This window comes from Anopheles stephensi, chromosome 3 (genome assembly GCF_013141755.1).
Source record: "Anopheles stephensi strain Indian chromosome 3, UCI_ANSTEP_V1.0, whole genome shotgun sequence".
Lineage (NCBI taxonomy): Eukaryota > Metazoa > Arthropoda > Insecta > Diptera > Culicidae > Anopheles > Anopheles stephensi.
This window is the reverse complement of record NC_050203.1, coordinates 54,560,163-54,581,471: the sequence shown is the minus strand read 5'-3', so window position 1 is coordinate 54,581,471 and position 21,309 is coordinate 54,560,163. Positions and strand designations below refer to the sequence as shown.

The 21,309-nt window shown below is 41.2% G+C and overlaps 1 protein-coding gene across 12 annotated transcripts in view; it reads left to right on the top strand.

The window, feature by feature from the left end:
• Positions 1 to 21,309, top strand: part of LOC118513378 (mucin-5AC) — a 182,285-nt gene that overhangs the window by 44,957 nt on the left and 116,019 nt on the right. The gene's annotated exons all lie outside the window — the stretch shown is intronic.

Below are 21,309 nucleotides of genomic sequence, written 5' to 3'. Positions count from 1 at the left end.
CTTATAGCTACTGCAAAACTTCTTCCAAAGCTGCAAAATCATGACGACGAAGATGACGATGAGGCGCTTGGAAAGTTTTCCAAAGCAACTGCTTACATCAACTTTCAGCTCAACGGCACAATTTGGCAGATTCCATCGCTCCACAGCAGCGCCACGTTTGAATTACAAATCGTTAGCGACCAATTCTGGCGCCCGTCGAGTGTCGCTGTTTTTTTTTTGGCGAACAGTTTGTTCGTAAATTATATTTCTTCCCGTTGGCAGTAGTTTTTGGAGCTTGTCCTTCTCCGTGGAGAAAGTTTGTTTATCAAGTTATCGTTTCTGTCAGTAGTTTAAAATAAGTATAAGGCATGTCAAAAGTGAGCGGTTTTATTGGCTTGTCGTTCGGTATATGGTATATCGGAGACACAGGATCAAATCTTATCTTAACCAGAGATATTCTTGACTGTTAGAAAGTCCGCTACCAAAATCTTGTTTTGAGGTACTCCAAACTTGGGAAGTCTTCAACTGATATTTCTGGATTCGTCTACTAGATGTAATTCAAACTAGTTTAATTATGCTGAACAGAATCATTATTAAATTTGGCTGAACGAGTAGCTGAGATAACCCTTTTAAATTGTATCTAAAGCTGGATTATTTAAGGTATATGCGGATGTCTTAACTTATTTGGAGATGCTCTATGTAATTATGTTATTGATGTCGTGTATTATCTCCAAAATTTTCTCGTACTTCCATACCAGTTGCAAACGTATTTAAAGATTTTCGGGGCGTGCGCGGAAGTAAATGTTGGTGCCAGAAAGCACAGACTTCTACCAAAAAAATATACATTCACCCACACTCCCTACCCAATTATTCCGCACACTGATTATTTACTTTTCACCGTTCATTCAGTGCTTCCAGGATTCCCATTTCCTCTTCACAGCTCCAAAATCCCCCACCCATACCGAAGCCCGAGGCATTTCGGCAAAACTTTCAACGTTTCATTAGCGTTCGGTCCTCCCACGTGAATTGTTCCTCTGCCCGAGAGCTGAGCTGCACGGAGTTGTTGTGTCCGTGATGCGGTTTGATTGTGACCGTTTTGTTGCTCGGTTGGTGCTGTGTTCCGCCATCCGATTTGTGTTTGTTGGAATCGTTTTTTTGTTGTTTCTGCATGCCTTACTTTTCTTCATCCGGAACGCTTCTTCTTCGAAGGATGACGCGTAATTGACTACTTCCGGGGCGTGAGGGACGAAGTTAAGGACATCGGGAGTTGGAGTGGGAGAGCTATGTTATCTTGTTTAGCAAAGATACTCCTCCTCAAAGTTTGTGCCTCAGATTGTGTTGAATTGATTTTGCTCTCTCGAACCACTTTGATTATGATTTCGCGATCGGCGTAAGGCGTCAGCTTGTAGCTCTACAATCGGGGTTTGGTGAAGTATCGATTGAAGCAGACTTCAAATCCTTACCGTTTCCTGAAAATGAACGTAACAGACGATTGAAATGAGCGTCACTTATCGATCGCTTTTTACCTCGACCGAGCTGCTTCCTTGATTTTCGTGCTCGGGTTGTTCGACACATAAAATACATTTACCGGCAAATATCGCATTTTTGTGCCCACATGGAGCCCCGGACGGTACACTGTACAGGAGAAAAGCCAATGAATGGAAAAATCTCACATCGCTTTAACACATGCTTTACATCCTCAGCTGCTACCCGGGAAAAACCCTTTCCAATCCTTCCATTCCAAGCAGCTGCCACAGTAACCTGCTCCCGGATTTTCGTTTAGGCCCATCATCACCAATCGATTTCGAGGTTTGAAATATTTATCATACGTTTGGCACGATGGCACCCAGGCATTCCCGATCGGAAGTTTGCCAGCCGAAAAAGGAACACTACATGACAGCCTACAGCTCATGGATCGAATGTGGGTCGGTCCCGGGTTTTGCACCAAAGCAAATCCAAATTCCGCGGGTCTCCCAACCCCATCAACCGGACGAGCAAATGGCGGAAATTCTATTTCCAAAATTAGTGAATTAATTTAGCGCCCCGGCATACGCGCGGATATTGAGCGTGAAATTGTTAGCCGGCAATAATTGATTCCGGGACGAGAGCCGAGCTCCCTGTCGACGATGACGATGATGAAATAAACATAAATCGCTTTGCGGATCGGTGGACACTGGCGGATGCCAAATCCATGTCGTTTTCTTTCCGTTCGCAAAAGGGATACGGGATTCCATCTGTCCCGGGTGTTTTGCATGACGAATCGAATTCTTTTATCTATTTCGGTGGCTCGAAATGCGGGCCTAACCAAAATAACAAACCGGGGAAACCGGTGTGTTTTACTCAATTATGCGAATCAATAGTTGGATAAAGTATTCATTATTTAGCGTGATTTTGCAGAATTTCGTGCCGAATGTTTTATCGATCGTGGATTGATTCGTTCGAACCACCACTAGTTGCGGCGACGAATGAAGGTTATTAATGTGACGTTATTTTATTTGACATCAACCCCCCCGGGCAGGCTATCGATAAACATTAATTTGAGCACAGCAATTAGACGTCAAACGTAAATTGAATTTAACAATCTTTTTGCCGCACACTTAAACAAATTCTTCTTCCAGTAGCGGAAAGGTAATACCTATCCGCGCTCCGGATGCTCTCGGGCCGAATGTCAACTCGTAAAACCCACCTGCGGCTCACCTCGGCGGGCGGTGCTTTCGAAGCGCGAAAGGTATGGAACGTTTGACGGTGGTTCAGCAGGGCTCATAAAAATGTCGTAATTTCCATTTCACACATGATTTCGTCCTCTTTTGCCTTACGGGACAGACGGTATGTAGCGTGGCTAAAATCGTTCCAAATGGGTCCCTGGTATGCTCTGGGGCGAAAGAAAATTTAAAGCACCAAAAGTAAAGTCAAACTCATGGAAATGATTTATGGATTCCTTTCCCACTAACCTGTTTTCCCACATCGAGCCGAAATACATATGCTTGGAACCGATAGGGAAAACGGTGAGTTTTATGCATACCATTCAATTCCATTCGAACTTTAGTAATGGTTCACTTACATACTTCCCCGAAAGGTTACTCTACACTTGTCGCAACCAACTGCGACTTACCGGTACCTTAGCTTATCAACACTCCATTGCCACACTCATGTACTTCAACTTTGGACGCCTGTTTTTTTTTCTCTCTCTTCCCCCAAAAACCAGCTTCTGAAAAGAAAAGCCGGAAAAACGATTTATCAACCGGGGCAGAGTGTTGAAGCCGCTCGATCATACTATCGGAAACGGGGTTCTATTTTTCGCCCCATCATCGACAACAGTACAACTCGTGAAAATGATGAAGCTTCCCTGTTTCTGGACACAAAAGTTTCTATTTCTTCGTCATCTTTTTTTTTTTTCTCGGGGGCAGGAGAGAGCGCGAAAATACGCTCACCATATGGGACCGCGTGCCGTATCGATATGTATACTCAATTTCGGGCAGGGGTTTCTTGATCCTGGTTCAAACCTGCTGAGCTAACTGGAGGGCAAATGGCGCAAAAAAAAAACAAGGACCGTGAGCTGCTGAAAGACTAAAGAAGCCGTCATTCTCTTAAAGAAAAAAGGCCCGAAATACTGCCGCCGATACGTTGCCACACGTAACAAGTAGCAATCATGTACACGTGCCAATGAGCGAGGGGACCTCGGCAACTTTGTGCCTTCCCCGGCCCAAAGTGCCGAATGAGCATAACGATGATGATGATGAAATGTGGATTGTGCTGGTGGTAGGGTATGAGAGTGAAGAAGAAAAAATAGAAGATTATGCTCCCTCGTTTGAAAATGGCTGGCGGAAACCGAAAACTACCGTGACAGCCGAAGCCGAAGAAATCTGTCGCCTGTCAAAACAAGCTTGATTGAGTTTTCCTTCTGTGTGTGCCTGGTTGTAGTAGCTCCACGATACACCTCTACACGATTTTCATCCACAGCAAAAGGATTTCTTTAAAAATCAACATTTCTCTTCTTTTCAGAACATTCAAAAGGGAAATGCTTTGCTTTTACGGAAATGTAGGCTTTGACTAATGTGTAGATGTATTGTAAGTCGTTCGAACAGAATTTCTTGACGATGAATAATATATAACTCTGCCATTGACAGTCAGTATGTCAGCAGCAGGCGTAAGCCTCTTACTCGATGACCTGAATATCCTTTCTGCGTTTGATCGAGAAGTAGAATTTCTATTTGATAAATGAGTAACATGTCGATGGCTTAAGCATGTAATTTTAACTGTTATTGTGAGAGCTACCGCTGGACCTTGTTTCTGCTTGAAGGAACAACCTTCAAGTTACCAACATCAAAGTTCATTCGCAAGATGCTTGTTTGTGGGTCGTTTCAACTGCTCAAACATGGCAAATCAAATCAATTGCATAATTTACATCCTTTCGCTGCAGTCGGCTCTATTGACCGGAAGAAGTTATTCCGAATGCAGTTTGCAAAATGTGATCATTTCTAGTAAATCGATCAGCAATCTTGGCATGGTTTGGTTTTACGTTATCGGCAGAATTTCTCGACGTTGAAAACATAACAAGATTTTATGTAAGGTTAGAGTGCTGGTTAGATTTCAAATTCTCAATAGAACGTCTAGGCATTATTTTATAAAACTTTTTTAACAACTAATGCACCTTTTACCGTAGTTGAGAGATATTTATCTTATCCCAAATGTGCTTGTTTATATCGTAACACCACAACCAAAGACCAAAGTTTGGAAGACCAAAGGCTGTGTTCTGTTTTAAGCGAAGGTCTTTACCGTCGGAAGGAACTTTATTCCGTCTACGGCTCGATGGTGGCAGTAACATTAGGGGAGTTGGAGCGGTCTGGTGGTCGAGGTGATAACGGTGCCGGTCTTCGCACCGCAGGACCGGGAATCAAATCCCATCTAGACTGCCTCTCCCCGTACATAGGACTGACTACTTTACAACGGGTAAAATTAAGTCTCAGAAAGCCAAAGATGGCAGGCCGAGACTTTTCGAGGTTTAAGTGGCAAGGAAGAAGAAGAGGACTTGCTTATCCAACGATGCTTTTTTAAAGAAGCCTAATAAGCCACTCGATAGTCGGATTGAGCTCGCAGGTCGTTAAGCAAAGAAAAAGAAGAACACCTTCTTCTTGTTGTACCTCATGACGCATAGTTGTCAAGCTTTCTGACCATAGCATGAGTCCTAAGGGTGTTTCATATCCGTTGAATCATAGCTTGAAGGTCTTCTAGTTGTGATCTCCTCGTCTCTCCATACTTACTTATCTGTAATGTGCAACTGTATCTGTCAATCGGTGCAACTGTCTTTGGTTTGCGACGTATCGAACCATTCAAATATCGCACTCATGCATACTTTCTTTTCTTCATCAAACTAAACTGTAGCCATATTTGATTCTTATGATTACGATAAAACCAAGCATGTTATATTAATTAAAATTCAAAACATCATACTGATAACTACGTTTCGTTTAGAATGAAGGCTCAAAAATGGATATGCTCAAAATCAGATGAGATAAACTATGACACTATTTACTACAAATTTGAATTGGTTCTTATCAATTCTACATGATCTGTATTTTAAAAATGCAAACCCTATTTAGATCAGTATAATTTTGAATCATTTTAGATAAGCACTTGACTACGCAAAACAATATCAAAACCCCGGAATATTGAAGCCCATTTTATTTGGTTGTTTAATTTTGATTTACATTTTACTGTCTCTCGCTGCTCGTCAACCCCCAGAACGAAAGTGTTTTCTGTGTACGGTCTGATTAAAGAAAGCAATCGCAAACCCTAGGCTGGACTGAATGATCCTTACCGAAAGTAAACTTCTCAGCCCCGTCCTTCGCACAGTGTATTTTAAATTGCTTCGAAACAAAACGCTCTCCCCCAATCAGAAGGAGCACTCGTCCCCAAATTTACAGTGACCAGCTGGAAGGTTTGATACGCTGGGTTCGTTTGAACAATCATTGAATTAGAGCTATGCTAATGCTATTCCACCTTCTTGGGAACTCCTTAACCCTTTTGCGAGTTCTGTTTCAGTTCGTTTAGGTTTTTTTTCTTCCTGCTTGCAAACGTATACATCCTCCCAAAAGGGTTGTTCGGTTTGGTTTAGTGATGCTAACAGTTGTCGGCAAGCGTATCACGCAAAGATCAAGTAAAGTGTAAAGGGTTCAAACATTCCGAAAAAAAACGAGATTCCTTAACAAAAAAGAAAACCCGGCCCTCTCAACAAAAAAAGGATCTAAAACTTTTTATAAATTCATAGTGGATGTTTTACAGTTTCGGGCTTGGGGTTTGCTTCCTCCCGCCAGATGGAATTCCTTCCATCCAAAACTTGGCAATCCCTTTTTTTCCCGGTGGTTTGCAATATGGGACGGAAAATCAATGTCATTATCATAAAACATAATTCAGCGTTGTACCACCCGCTGGTGCGATACGGGCGCATCGATCCGGGCCATCATCAGGGAAAATCAGTAACCGGGGCATCCAATTTGGACGATCACGCAATATTTGCGATTGTGCTTCAGATGTTCCTTGAAATCATGGGAAGGGGGAATGTCTTTGCCGTTTGTTCGACTGGCAGCGAAGAAACCATTTAATCCCCAGTTCATCCGCATGTCGACCAATGTTAGAATTTTCTCACCGAATATTCACACCGCACACGCGGACCACCGTGGTGGGATATTCGACTCGCCCTCCAATATCCTTGCAGTCTGGCCGATCCGGGAGCGTGATAATGTTTATTTCAATAATTCAAACTGACACGCAACAACTAGCCTCCGTTTTGGCCAAGCAGCTGGGCTGTTTGGAGGTAGACAAAGGCAGTTCGATGTCAGCAGAATAAATCTCCCGTCCTTCGACAAGCCAATTTGAGCCAATTTGCACTTGATCTTAAATTGTGTGGATTGGTTAATACACTCATACCACAAACCGGGGTTTTGTTCGAGGACGGGGACTGTTTGAATAGGTCTCCCAAAGTAGTAGAAACCAGTAGGGAAAATGGTAATTTGTATCGACAGGATGGCTTAGGGACTTGTGAGCCGTGTGATGATTCAGTTATGGATGAGACCGGGTTTGTCGGGACAAGGTTTTGACGAGAGTTTATCTAATGAAATGAATGAAATCTAATCTAATAAATCTGAGTTTTTGGTAATCTAATACTCAAATATTCAAAAAGCGTGTTAAATTTAATAATTTTAACTAAACTATGGAATTTTTTGCGAGTTGTAAGTAATATTCCGAGAAAAATATAAATAACTTCAAGAGTATCTCTCCATCAAGAAGATTTAGCAGAAACGGGCAATCTATATAATGTGTTTGATGAAATATTCAGTTACATTATCCACTCGGACCGTACAGTCCTAAAAAGATATTACCCAGCACCCCTAATCATAAACCTCTCCGAAAAATCCCAAAATCCTTGAGACGTTTATGTTCTTATCGTTTTGATAGGGTCGTTGCTACTACAGTGACGCACACCAGTATGAACGTAAAGTTCGAGCGACTCCCTTCTTTAATCATCCTGCTGGACGCTCGTGAAATGATAATAATTTATGAATTTTTCAACCATCCTCCTCGATGCGAGCTAGTTCGTCAGCCATGTTGTCTGGAAAATGTGTCTTTTTGGAAGCTGTTGCGTTGAATACGATCCAATTCCAGAAACCGATCGATTTTACCAGCAGGTTTGAGCTGACATTTTAGGCAAGAGTTTATGCTGTACTGCTTCCTTCGTAAAACTTCAATCAATTGTCAATTTTGAACTGGTATTTGAGCGTTCTGCCTCCACACTAATTGCAAATGCATTCTGACGAGCGTAAAATTTCAAATTGCAGGAAATCGGAAGGAATGAACGGTTGTTTCAATGTTGTTCCTGTTGTTTCACCCCGTTTTACCCTATTTCAACCGATAAACCACAAACACGAGCCAGTAACCGCAAAATTTCCGTTTCATTCGTATCCCAAATAGCTCCCAACCCAAACCGGGGTGCTGTCCAGAAGAATTCTGATTCTGTTGGTGTGTGCTCGGCGTGAATATTATGCTTTTTTGTGGTAAACCTTCTTCATAAATAGCGCGTACGAGCGTACCGATACTCGATTTGCTGGAGGATAAATTCGTTAATTTGGAGCTTGCGCAAAGTGCAGCGTAAAGGGAGGAGATGCGTTTTACTATAGCGATGTTGCTGCTCCATTGCTTGAAGGTGTTGCAAATTGAGCGAAATTAAATTTAGACACGGTCTAATGAAATATCTTTTGCTGGGTGTAAATCGCCGAAAGGATCACAGGATGGTACAGTGCTGGCCCAATTTCATTAAACTATCGTTTCGATGCGAAATTTCGAGAGAATTAGTTTAATTATAAATCACGTAATTATTTTAAACGGTAATGTAAGAGCAGATAAAGTCATTTCAAACGTAACTTTAAATATTTCTGCTTAGAGTTACATGACCAATAAGCCCGGATTAATCTTCTAACAGATATTCTGAAACATTTTTGCATTAGAATTTAAGGTGCTTTAACGTATTCATATTTATTCAAATGCAAGGACATAAATTACCTTTTTTTCTCGTTCCAACTTAAACTTCACATCAAACAAATGTCCTTCTCCGCATCGAGCCATGCCTCGTCCAAAAATATGGCCGCACAGTTTGTGAGGGCAGCAGCGTTCAATCCCACAGGGGAAAACCATAGTGACACACATTTTTCCACCGTAACACTAACTCAGGCCAGAGATTAAACTTGCAAATGAATTCCCCAAAACTCATTACAATCAAATTCAAATGAGGACAGGCGGGGCCCGCCCTCTACGCCGCTGTGTTCCTGCAAGATGCGGCTGGTTGGTGTGAGATTCCTAATCGAAGCAATTACCCGTAGTCTGATGTCAGCATTGAAAAATGAAAATAAAAGTGGGTATCAATTTTTTGCGCGCCTAATATTAGCCCAAAATGTTGTGGCAAACGTTCAGAGAGGCGTCTTTTTTGTTGTCCTCGCCCTTTCGTCTCTCGCTGTATTCTTCATGATTAAATCGGACGCGGCATCAGGATCGATACTTTGATTGATGAGCTCAATTTCCATCCAAACTGTCTGTGGTAGGGTCATTGAGGGTCTGGAGGAGGAAACTTGTCGCACTGTAGCTCTGGAATCGGAAAAGGAAACATCAAACACGCACACACACACACACCCACAAATCGACCTGAATTCGTCAGTGGAGTTTAGGTTTCGGTGAGTAAAAGGCATCATTCGGTTGCGCTTAACGCACCACACGCCGAATGTTCGAAGGTGTGTGGGGCCAAAACACCAGGATAAAGGAGAAACTTTATCGAATGAAAAGTTGCTTCATGGTTATTTTTCCATAACGAAAAATCGAACTTCATTAATGGTGCCTTGCGACCCACCACCGGCGGGTGGTGGCGGTGGTTGGAGGAAACCCATTTTCGGGAGCAGAAAAACTGGGCGTTCGCCTTGTCCCGGAGCATTCCTCAAACTCGGCCAAATGAAGGATCATTGCTGTTTAGGATTTGGTAAATGAAAAACTTTTCCTCATTCATAAACAACCGCACCACCGCTACCACTACGTTCTACCTGGTGTAAGCGAGCTCGGTAAGGAATTATGATTGCCTGCGGGCGAAAGGAGAGCCTGTGTGCCAGCCTGGCTGTACAGAGACATCCCGTGATAAAAGGAGCAGGTGTGTTCCCGGGTCGCTAACCTTTTGTGATGGTGAGGAGGAAATTCGCACAACAGTCCCTGGAGGATATTTTGATACTTTTAGCCATCGTTCCATAGAAACGGGTTTTACTTGTGTAGCTAGGGATAAAAGTAAGAGCGGGAGAATCTGAACAGGATATTGCAAGGCTTTGTTTTAACATAATGGAATATTTTTAGTGATACAAAGTTGATAATATAAAGTAAATAATCTCAATGTTAAAGGCCCAACAGCGGATGAAATGTCTTTCAAGACCCCTTTTTGACCAAAAAGATTGCCTGCGTACTCCCACTATCCCACTCGCAACGCGATAACTTGGCGCACTTCAACTCCATCAACCGCCTGATTACGATTGGCATGATTATGGTACTCCGTTATTATAAGTACACACATCCACAACAGCATCCAGCCGCACTCCAATCCATCCCCCACCGAACGACCATATTTTCCATCATTCGGTCTCCTGTAAGGGTTTCCTTCCGGCCCGAAACTTGTTCGCTTTTCGTAGCCACTTCTCAACCACTATTCCTTTCGCTTCACTGCCGTAACACTTCCGTTTGACTTTTCTTATCCACGGGCGGATCCTTTTTTGGATGAGTTGGCCATCGTTTCTTTTTTGCGCGGGCGCACACACACACACGAACACAACCACAGATTTATCCACTGTACACCATCTCATGCTTATGGTTTTTTCGCGTAGGCTTTCCAGCTAGCAGCGCTAAGCCACGGTGAAAATTCAACGGGAAAAACCGCACTCAATCCCTTGGTGATGGTTCACATTGGGCCACTTGCGGACATAGGGTAAATTTTTTTTGACTGAAAATTCTCACCAAAGGTTGCTGAAGGTATGAAAGCTAGATTGTTATGAAATAAAAGGAACAAATATGAAGAACATGAAACATAATTAGAAATTATTTTTATATATTTTAATGCATAGCAATATTTTACTAGAAAATTAAATTTGATCCAAAACTATTGCGACATATTTCCTACCCACGGTGGCTCGACAACAGAGCCGGTCTTCATATGGCAGGCATGACTATTCAACTACGTGGTATCAATAAGTCTGGCAGGCATATCCCATGCATGGCAGGCAGGCATATCCCAGGAGGTCGCCAGGCCAAAGAAGAGGAAAGGGATATTCAAATAATGTTGTTGAATTGGAAAAAGTAAGTGCTGAAGAAGATGGAGATTTTCTGAGCAATTCTCTGGAACGTTTTTGTGACATGAACGTGGACCATATCAAATATTCTTTGAATTGATACTGACCATTGGAACATTATATGAGATTTTGTAGGATCAATGCATAAGTGAAAATGTATAACCATAATAAACGGTATAGCAGCATTAAAAAAATTCCATCTGTCAATGTCCGCGCTTTGTTGTGTGCTGGACCACTGTGTGGCTGAGGTACCGCTTGTGAGCGTGAAGTAGAATAATGCATGATACCGCACGGGTATCCTCTGCCTGTGTGTGCGTGTACGTGTGTCCTTTTCGTTGGAAAATATTTCCTCCATTTTCCATCGCTTTATGCGTTGCGTAGGCGAAGATTTACGGACGTTGTTTTGAATTGCGGCCCAAGTCCTGTTTTTCGCTAACCACCCCACATAATGCAAAACGCCTACGCGCCAAGACTTACCTGAATGGTTTCTCGCCCTCTTTAAACGGAGCCGAAACCAGCAACGGGAAAAAGCTCCGTTTGCTTTATTATCGATTTATGATCACACGTAGAGCTTTAATTCCTGCTGCTGCATTCTTGAACGGCTAATGTCTTTGTTATGTAAATCGTGACGTGCTCCAGAAAGCTATAAACAAATCCCCTCTCAGTGGCACGTTTGTATATAAATGAAAAATGGATCGAGTATTTTTTTGTAGCGAGAATAAAAATAGCTCAAATATCAAATTCCAATGAAAATACCATTCCTAGAGTGTCCGTCGTGCTCATTGTCGCTGCTCCTCTGGATCGTCCGCTCTCGGAGATTCTTCCCGATTGGCAAATGGAATGCAATTGCAATTGATTTCCATTTTCATATTTTCCTTCCACCACAAAAACGGAAAACCCTTCAACTGGATGGGAAAACTGCAGTGCAATCATTGCTTGCTGAGCGTTGTTTAACCACGAAACTCAACCCAGAGCGCAACTGTTGACCCACGTGCATCAAACCTCCGGCGCTCCGCCAAACATTTCAATCCATTTAAACAATCATCCCATGCCCCGGGCCATTGTTGTGTTCCATTTTTTTGTCCATTTGTGTTCCAAGTTACAATCACCACTTCACGCTGGCTTCACCGTTTCCGTACCGAAGGATTCGCGCTTGATGATCGTGGTGTTTTTTGCTGTTCTTCCTTTGACTCCGCTCGGTCAAAACTGTCCATTTAGTTGCACATTAATTCACTTAACACTTCCATTGGCCTTCTAGCTTGTCTTCTATTATTTTACTTCCCATTTTCTAGCGTGTCATCGAGTAGAGAGAGAGAGGAAGAGTGAGGCCGAATAAAACTCGTCGCCATCGTACTGTGCTTTCAATTCTGTAGTGAAGATCACTTTTTGGTCGACTTTTCCCCCGTTTTAGCATTTTTATCTCACTTCACTAGTGTGAAGCCAGCCATACCTTGAATGGTTTTTATTTTTTAGCGTAATCTTCCAATATGGGTTTTTCCATCTTGCTTACCGTGCTAGCAGCACTCGGGTTGAAGCATGTATTATGTTTTCGTAAGAGACACACCGTCGTCGTCCCGCTGCAGCCCTGCTTTCATCCCATTGCCGGTGTTTTGTTGTTTGACACAAGCAAGGAAAATATCATTTCCACTTCGCTGAAGTTCCATTGTTATCTTCTCTTCCGAGTCGCGGATCGCGGGCTATTTTTTGTCTTCCGCACTCTCTCTCTCTTTCTCTGTTTCTCTCTCTCTCGCTGTCTTTTGCACCGTTTTTCCCAGATGTACCCGTACGTCATGATGATGTTGTATTTTGCCCAAAACAGTGGAGAAAAACTCTATTTTGCGAGCGTTTCCAATGTAACAACAAAAAATCATCAACTCCCAACCAACCAACTCGCGTCGCCGCTGCACGTGTTAAAACAGACCGGTAGCGGCTACGAGTGTGAGAAAAAACAATGAAAAGGTGAAAGGAAAAATAAAGCGTCGGGAAAAACGGTTGACCAAAAGTTCTTCCATCTTTCCCGTACGGTGGTGGTGGTCCATCGGCTTCCAGCAAACCGTAGCCGTTGGCCGGTTATGGTTATTGTGCTTTGTACCTCGTTCCTCACTATTTGTGTAACTCCTCCAATAACCTTTCGCTACCATTTCGTTGGACACATAACCCATCCAGTTATAGTCAACAGGCCGTCTAAATCGATTGATGGAGATGCTGGTCTTGTTTTTGCTTCCCTTTGACCCGGCTACTTTTGCACCATTATGGCATTTAATGGGGCAAGTAACGAGGAGGCTCAGCACACGAAACAGGCTCAACACTTTCGTACGAGAGGCCGGTAGTTCTTAAATTTCCTTTGCACAATCGAACGCAATCGACGTACGGTTCTTTCACCAAGGAATGGGGTGATAATGGTATCCTTCGTGGAGGCTACCAGGCAGCGCCATTTTCTTGCTTAATGAAAAGGGATGATTATTTTCATAACTTTATGGACCATCTTGAAGTGAAAATAAGCTCCCTATGGCGAGTATTATGGACGTACGAGTGCTTGGGAAAATAAATGAGGATGACTTTACCTTACCTTCCTCGGAAGTAATTTTTACTACTCCATCCTCGTTTTGTGAGTTATTTAATTAGTAGCCTTTAAAAGAGCTCCAAGTGCTCAACGTTGAATAAGAAAACAGTTCTTCTATATCAAATTATACAATAATATATTTTTTAAAGTTTAAAGAAAGCTACAGGATAACGTTATTAAGATATCGAATTATCCCCTTTCAGAAAATTTTCATTTTCGCTTGCAACTACGTCACACCGTTTCAAGGTTAACACCCATTTACATTTCAAGATGGGATATCTTGCCACCTGCACACCTCGGAGGATTAATAAAAATTTTACAGTCAAATAAAGTGCCTAACCTCCCTTTGCTGGACTCGCGTACTCGGACGGTCTATCGAAGTTCACTGTTTTAAGCAAAGAACGTTTCTTTCCTTCACAGCGGTTGTTCTCTCAATGAAAGCAGGTTGGTTTCTTTTCTTTTTGGGAAACATGCTCTCAGTCCCATTTACCTCATTGCTGGAAAATTTCTTTTTCACTCAATGTATTTTCGTATCCACACAAGTTCAGCAGATCGTGCTGGACTCGTGGTAAAAATATCGAACGAGAACCGTATCCTCCTGCCTGATGCCATGCCTTGTTTTTATGTTCTGTATATCCAATGAACCACACAAAAAGCTGAATGAAAACGAAGAGCACTTTTCAATTTTTCGACTGCTTTCCTTTTCCTAACGCACCCCCGTTTTGTTGCCCACCAGATATTGTTGGAATCGGCAAAATGACCGAAATGAAGAGAAATAAGCGAATTAAGACTTCATGAAGAAGGACAACAGCAATGAATGAATTCTTTAAAAAAAGGGAAAAGATTTTCATGGAAATCTGTTTGAAAACTGCTGGGACGGCCGCAAAATATCTCGCATCTACTACCTCTACAATGCGCTTACGGACACGCGAGTCCATTCTTGGGAGGCAGCTCTTAAAGAACTCTTAAATGATTTCTGATGACATTACTTTGTCTCTATCAACCAGTCCCATCCATCAAGCGGATGTCCTTTAAGTGCCGGAAATGATATCCACATTTTCTCCCTGGACAGGTCTTGTGCGGTGCAGGAAATCAAAGCAACTGGAGGCGAATTACTGTCACCGCAACGGACACATAGCTACAACGGTTTGAAGAGGTTTCAAGGAGTCCCCTCACCGGAATACTGAAGACCCGGAAGGGATTTTCTTGTTCCAAAAAACACACACACGTTACGGCTAGACCAGAGGATTCGCGTCGAGTTTACGTCGAGGAATGAAATTGAAAGGAAACGAAGAAGTCTTAAATTGATTTACTGTTTTTCATTTCTTTCCGGTTTCGACTGGTTGTGGTCGTTCTTTACAATTTTCCAGCGTATTTCTGGCTGCACCAATGTCACAATGAGGACTTATTTATATCACTGTTAATCATTGTCAATCAATATGTGCAATTTTGGTGGTGTGTTGGACTATTGCAGGGGAATACTAAAGAATTAGGAGAATACATAAGAGTAGATTCAAGTCAAGAAAAAAATAGGTGAAAAAATATTTGAGGAAGGATCTGTAAAGATTCTTATCGATGTGCTTCAATTTACAGGATTTCCTATTCGACATATACATCCAGATCTATGAGTCTATGTATTTGAAAGCCAGAAAGTGTACCTGTCTTTGTATTCGCAGTGGAGTACAACGATAAATATAAAATCAGTCGGTGTTCCTTGAAGAAAACTCTGACAAGAAGCAATTAGTTGGAGATGGTATCAGCTATAGACATCGCGAGATTCCATCTAAACTACTTTAATGATCAATGGATCTTTTATGCCCTGTACAGACGATTGTATTATGATTTAAGCAAATAGTTCTTTGAAAACTACTACATTAAGTTACATTTCTCGTAGTCAATGTGTATGTTATGTCAACTTACTTTGACAGGAAGTAGCTTATTTGTAATACTCCACCTTATATGCATCAGCAGTTTGTTGCTATCGGACTCATCACCCATAGCCGACTTTAATTTTCTTCCGTCCTCTTCCGAGTGTCGTTTGTGCCCTTATCTAGCCATCGTGATCACCTATCACCAACATAGCTCCCGCCACTGTGACTGACTCGGACTCGGCACCCCAGACGCGATAGAGTTGGGGGAAAAGCACTCTTTTACTTTTCATCAGCTTCGCAAGATCCCGTACGATCAGTAGCATCCCGAGGCAAGGCTCATGAGTGTCGTATTTCTGCACATTCCTTCGAGTACATACTTTCCTCGTGTGGTGTAGTTTTTTGTTCGTCTCTGCCATGTCTTGCTCTTTTCAATCAAGCCAACCCCAGGCCGACAGTTTATCCGATTAAACTCTAACGACATGGGAGCGCCCTAGTGGAAGGAAAGCCAAGGTTTTGGCTTACCGTTTTAAATGGGCCAGAATCCAATGATACAACGGCTGCACTTTGTTTAATCTATTGCTGCAAACTATGAAGCAAACACTAGGAGGAGCATTTTTTTATCTGATAGAGGACGGGAGAAAAAAAGCCCTAAAAGCGGCAGAGATCCGTACCGGGGAGGAATGCAGCATCCAGATTACTCTTTGGAGGTAGTTTGGTGAGTATAAAAAAGGTTTAAAAAATCAACCAGGGATAAAAAGATCTACACTGAAGGTCTCGTGGAGTTTCTCGCACGGTGCAGAAGAATCAAAGCAGATCATTCTGTTTTGCAGCATCAAGATAAGCCGGCTAGGCTACTGGAATCTTGCCTTACTCTCGAGGGACTTTAGGAACGTGATGCCTGTTTTGTTGTGCATTCGTTTGTTGAGCGTTCGTTTCCCCTAGTTAACCGTTAAGATTAATGAAGGAGTTAAGTTGTTTCGTTTGGTTTGTTCATGAAGGGTTGTCCGGGGTAGATTAAATTATAGCATTTAATTTTATTCAATTACGTTGTCCGAAAGGCCGCGATTTTAAAATAATCGTTATATCCATGTTTTTTCTTCTGAGAATTATTAATTATTACATTACATTACATTACATTAGTTTTTATTGATTCGATTTACAGTTACATTCATTTTAAGTTTTACATTGGTTCCGATCAATTGACCTCTACTCAATATACAAAAAAAATTTTTTTACGCTTTGCGATGGTGGATGTTTTGCAAGTACGAATGGGACTTGACTCGGGAAAAATTTGAAAAAACCCTATGTTTGTTTCCTTATTTATATCCTATGGCCTAATATATTAACCTATCTTACTATCTAACTATGTACATGTGCAGTTGTGTGTGCGTTTCAGAAATTAAGAATTGGAGAGAAAGTTTTTTACTGAACGAATTCCAGAAATTCTATGAATATCATACGTACTGTGCCATGGAGGAAAGTTAAGTATTCTTTTGAGGTACTTATTTTGAAATATTTGCAGTTTCTTAATGTGTACATTGGCACAATTAGCCCATACCTTAGAAGAATGCATAATAGTTGGTCTAACTACGGTGATATACAACAAAAGTTTGTTTTTTAAATTTAATTTTGAGTTTTTGTTGATGAAGCTGTACAATATTTTAAGCACTTTAGATCCACTAATCAGTTTTTCATCAATATGGTGTTTGTATGTTAGCCTTCTGTCTAAATATATTCCTAAATATTTGACATTTTCACTCCAAGCAATGTCCCAATCATTTATTTTCAATTTGCTACTAGGAAGTTTTCTTGCACTTGTGCAGCGGGAAAAATAGATGGCTTCAGATTTGTCGCGATTGATTTTTAGTTTCCAAGTATTACAAAACTTTTCGTAATGTTTAATTCCGTCGTTGAGGTTTTTGATGATTTTTTGTGGATCTGAATCTGAACAACTCATAGCGAAATCATCCGCAAAGCAATACTTTTTAACAGACTTTGTTTTCGGTAAGTCGCTTGAGAAAATATTGAACAGGACGGGTGACAAAACACTTCCTTGTGGCAATCCAGCAAGCGGTAAAAAGAAATCTGATTTTTCGCTATTTAATTGGACAAAGCAACTTCGATCGGTTAAAAATGACTGAATAAGGAGGATAATAAATGGTGGAAAATTGAATCTGATGAGTTTATGTACAAGTCCTTGGTGCCAAACCGTATCAAACGCTTTTTCTAGGTCTAGCATCACAAATCCAGTAGATTTTTTTATTTCACGCTGTGTTTTGATAATTGAAGTTAGTCTATGGATTTGTTTTGTGGTTGAAAGGCCAGGTTGGAAACCATATTGATAGTCTGGAATTATTTCGTGAACTTTAAGGTGATTTAGTATTTTCTGCAGTATGATTTTTTCAAAAACTTTCCCCATGCAGCTAAGGAGACTTATAGGCCTGTAGTTTTTGGGATCTTTATGGTCCTTTTTAGGTTTTGGAATTGGTATAATTTTTGCAATTTTCCAGGCATAGGGGAAATAGTTTATTTTAATACACGCGTTTACAATAAACGTGAAATATATGATGGCTTTATTAGGCAAATTCTTTAATGTGCGATTATTGATTCGGTCAAAACCTTGTGATTTTTTTGTTTTTAAGTTTTTAATGATTTTTTTAATTTGCTTCGGTTTTATCCAAAACTTCAAATTGGAGTTTGTACTAGAGTGAGTTTTATGATAAGCAAAAAATCGATCATTTGTGGTTTGGACATGTTGTTCTAAAGGGCTATGATCATGGAGGGTTGTTTTGTAAGCTGCTTCAAAGTGTGATTTCAGTACCTCGCATTTTTCTCTACTTGTTATATACCTTTTGCCATTGGAAGTTAGTGGAGGAACTGTCTTAGAACCCCCTTTAATAATTTTAACAAATCTCCATAGCCTACTCTTGTTTGGATCATTATTCATTTTTTCCAAGTTATTGGACCAGCAGTTATTTCTAAATTGCTGGATATCTAGTTTTACTTCGTTTTTTAATCTTATGTATGTTAGTTTAAGTTGAGTATTACGCCTGTTACGTTGCCACAATCGTCTTGCAAAATTTCGAAGTTTTATTTTAGTAAGTATGCTTTGCGGAAGAATTATTTTAAAGTTGTCAGGACTTACTAATGGAACGGATGTTGTATGAGCGTGTTCAATTATTTTGTTTAAGTAATTTATCATTAGGTCTATTTGTTTGGTTCTATTTATCGTTTGAATATTGAGATTTATTGTGTTAAGGAAGGAGTTTAAAGTTTCTTTAAATAATGTCCAGTTTGCCTGTGAATAGTTTGGGATACTAAAGTTATGGTTATTTTCAATTGGTGATAAATTGCATTCGAAGTATACTGGTAAATGGTCAGAAGTAAATTTTTCCAAGCATTCTATATTACTGATTTTTTGGGGTTTGTTTGTTAAAACTAGATCTAAGGTTGACGCATTACGGTTTATATCACTTGGGTGGTAAGTATGCTCTTCAGGATGTATTATAGAAAATCTTCCTTTTTGATTTTCCTCAAAAAGAGCTTTTCCCATCTGGTTAGCCTTACTACAATTCCAAAGTCGGTGCCGTGCATTGAGATCTCCACAAATGATAAAATGATTGGGAATATTGCTTAGCTTTGCGATGTTTTTTTTAAAACTAACATGATCAGTATTTGAACCAGGGTTGTAAATTGAAACTATGTGTATTTTACTAGTAGTGGTGTTTATAGTTAATCCAATTGCTTCAATCACTTTTAAATTTAAGTCGGGCATTAATTCGTGGTTGATATTTTTAGATATGACTAAAGCTACACCACCCTTTTCGCCAAGCGATCTATCTAATCTATATGTGAAAAAATTTGGATGAGAAAATCTTGTACCGTTCTTTAGAAAAGTTTCACTTATGGCAGCAATATGTATATTCTTCTTTAAAAGAAAGTTGAAAAATTCATCTTTTTTATTTGCAATGCCATTGGCATTCCAATTTATGATTTTTAATGAATTATTTAAGATGAGGAAAGCAATACTTTGCTGAAATCTGCACAATGACTGCGATCAGATCTTTTTTTGAGCTGCAACGGCTCAAGTTTGAAAATACATCTTCTACGATTTGCCCTATCTCATTTAGGTCAAAATCTGCATTAGGATTGGAGTGTCTTTGTTCTTGGTTGAGAAGGTTTGAGTATGTGTGTTTTGGGGGATTAGGATAAGTTGAAGTGTTTGGGAGACGCGGGAATGATGCTTCGTTGTATTTAAATTCTCTAGCGCGAGATGGTGTTGGTGTTACCTTGGTGTTGTTGAGTCGTAGTCTAGCTGAGCAGCCTGAGAAGTTTGCCGTATGGTGTTCACTACAATTCGCACACTTCAACTTGGTTGGGGCTATTTTACCATCAGGACAGGTAGTAGCTTGACTTAGCGGACAAGCTTTTGATGCGTGTTTACCGGCACATTTCACGCACACAGGAGAGAGGTAACAGTTGGCGCTACCGTGGCCGTATCGCTGGCAGTTAGTACACTGCATGGGTCCGTTTTTGTTAGATTAGTACTCAAAGTAAACACGATGATGGTCTACTGCTCTGACTTGTTTCAGCTCGCTGAGGGTTATTGATCCTCGCGGGAAGTGGAGGAGATACATGCATTGGTCATCGTACCGCTTTTTCTTTATCTCTAGCTTTTTAATCACGCTAGGTGTGATCTTTACTTCTGCGAGCGCAGCTTTGACAGATTCTGTCTCTTGTGCGGGTAACCCGAAGATTACCACCTTTGTTGTTTTGTCCTCTGGTAGCTGGTGCGTGTAGAACGAATGGTTGTGTCGTTTTAAAACCTCCACTACTAATTTGAAATCGTTAGGTGTTGTCGTGTTCACCACAATACCTTTGCGTGTGCTGTTGGTGGTGTAGCTTACTACTCCGACGGAGATGATTTTTTTATGCACGTCTCCTACTTGAGTGCCGGTGACAACAATTGGTGGAATTTTTGATTTTTGTTGTTTTGATGGAACCGATGTGGCCAGCGTTGTTGGAGCTTCTTCGTCTTCACTGAGGATGTCGTAATTATTGCTCGTGGTGATACCCGACGGGACGTTGAAATATGAGCACGAGGGGACTGCGTCACCTGGCGCTATTTTTTTCTTGCTTCGGCCCATGGCTGCAGGCCGAGCAAGCTTTCTCTTTCCCTTCACTATTATTGTGGTTTGTAAGTGTGATATCTCTATACTTATCGCAGATAACGATTAGACGCGTCCGATCGAGTCGGAGGCTGATAGAGAACTGAGAATTATTAATTAAAATAATGAAAGTAATTGCTCAGGGCGACAATGAAGTGCAGGAGATATTAAAATTGAAATAATAATTACATTCATTCGTGCCAACCATCCACATCGATTACGATAGTTTCGCAACATCCCAGCCAATCACCTTTATTGACACAATTCCACTGTAAATTCGCGGCAAATTCAGTAGCAAACACGCGTTGACACTCGCAGAAATAAAATCAACCAACCCCCTTCCAGGTGCTCCCGTTCCGCCAAGGTCGTGAAAAGTCAGTTCAAATAAATTGAAAAAGCAGCAACGGCATCGATTACCCAGAACCATTCGCGAAACGAGCGAAAGCAATCAACTTTATTCAACTCGGCAGCCCGCTCGGTTGACAATTTGATGTAAAAATGTACACGCGCGCGCCCTTTACACTCCCTTGCCGGCCCTGTGTGTGTGCCCTCTGAGGAAAATTCGGAAAATAGAATTGTGCGTTCTCTTCTCACAAACGAAAACCGAAATGTGGTTCAATTGCTGCTGTGCTCGCTCTGGTTCACATGTGGAAATATGGAAATTCAGCGTGAAAAGAGGCTACAATCTTGGTTGGGGATAGCAACATGTGGAGTGAAAGGAGCGGACACAAGGATCGTATAACACGATGCTCGCTCGTCTGTCATCTTACCCAGCTGTGCTTCCAGCAGATGCACGGGGCACGGGAAAAACTTCAACTAAAAATGCCACAAAATGTGTACGCTCACTGCTCGACAGCTTCAAG